Source organism: Lactuca saligna, chromosome 8, assembly GCF_052625555.1.
Source record: "Lactuca saligna cultivar CGN05327 chromosome 8, ASM5262555v1, whole genome shotgun sequence".
In the NCBI taxonomy this organism is placed as follows: domain Eukaryota; kingdom Viridiplantae; phylum Streptophyta; class Magnoliopsida; order Asterales; family Asteraceae; genus Lactuca; species Lactuca saligna.
Window position 1 is genome coordinate 255,206,855 of NC_136424.1, and position 1,117 is coordinate 255,207,971.

Sequence of the window (1,117 nt, forward strand, 5' to 3'; positions counted from 1 at the left end):
AGAAGTCTTGACATGTTTGCTTGTACTTCTCTTCTTTTTGTTTCTTATACTCTTCATATGGCAGCCACTCCTTCTTTGGTTTCCTCCAATCTTCATCAATCTTATCCCCACTCGAGTAGCACACTTGAGCTTTTCTGTTCCCAAACTCATCTAAATTGCAATCCTTTGTCAAGTGCGGACCACTACACCTCTCGCAACCCACTCTTATGGCATGAATTGAGTGGTCCATTTGTGTCAACCTCCGGTCCATATTATTTAGCATAGCCCTCATGGCTGCTATTTCTTCAGTTTGGGCTCCTCCTCTGCCTTTAATTCCTTCCTGCCTAGGGTTGTGGTATTCGCGAGAGTGTTTCACGAATTCTTCAATTAATTCCTTGAATTCTCCTGGATTTTTACTTGTAAGTGGTCCTTGAGAACCAAGGAGTTGTCTTGTCATCACGTTTACCCCATCATAAAATATTGATACCTCATGTTGAATGTTAAGGTCACGTTGAGGACAATTCCTTAACAACCCTTTGTAACGGTCCCAAGCTTCGTAAAGTGACTCTCTAGGGTTTTGATCAAAATTGGCTATTGCCTTTTTGAGTTTAGCAATCTTGGGTGGTGGACCGTATTGATCTAAAAGCTGCTCACGCATTTAAGCCCAAGTAGTTACAGTACCGGGTGAATGTACTTTTAACCAATCCTTAACAGCTCCTTTAAAGGTAACGGGGAGCATCCTTAGCAAAATGGAGTCCCTATTAATAATTGGGACATTGAAGTAATCGGCAATGTTATTTACTTCATCTAAGTGTTTGAATGCATCCTCGTGATCCTTTCCATAGAATGGGATATCCTTTAGTGCGGAAAGGATATGTCCCTTTAGCTCGAAGGTGGCGGTGGCAGGGATTGCAGGTTGTACTAAGCCTAGACCAACATCTTCTCGAATTCTTTTTATGTAAGCTCCCATGGACATTTCCTCAATATTTTCCATGTCGTGCCTTGGCTCGTTCTCGGGTTCGCTCGTATGTTCTTCAAATTCGGGTTCGGTATCGTACTCGGATTCGGTTTGGAAGGGTATTTGATCCAAGTGTTCAAACTTGCTTTTGCTCTTCAAGGATGAACTTGACTCCCCAGT

General features: G+C 42.5%; 1 non-coding gene across 1 annotated transcript; it reads left to right on the plus strand.

The window, feature by feature from the left end:
- The first annotated feature begins 482 nt into the window (after window positions 1-482).
- Window positions 483-589, plus strand: LOC145013480 (small nucleolar RNA R71). Its single transcript, XR_013665037.1, has one exon. It is a non-coding gene; the product is annotated as a small nucleolar RNA R71 (small nucleolar RNA).
- The last annotated feature ends 528 nt before the right edge of the window (window positions 590-1,117 follow it).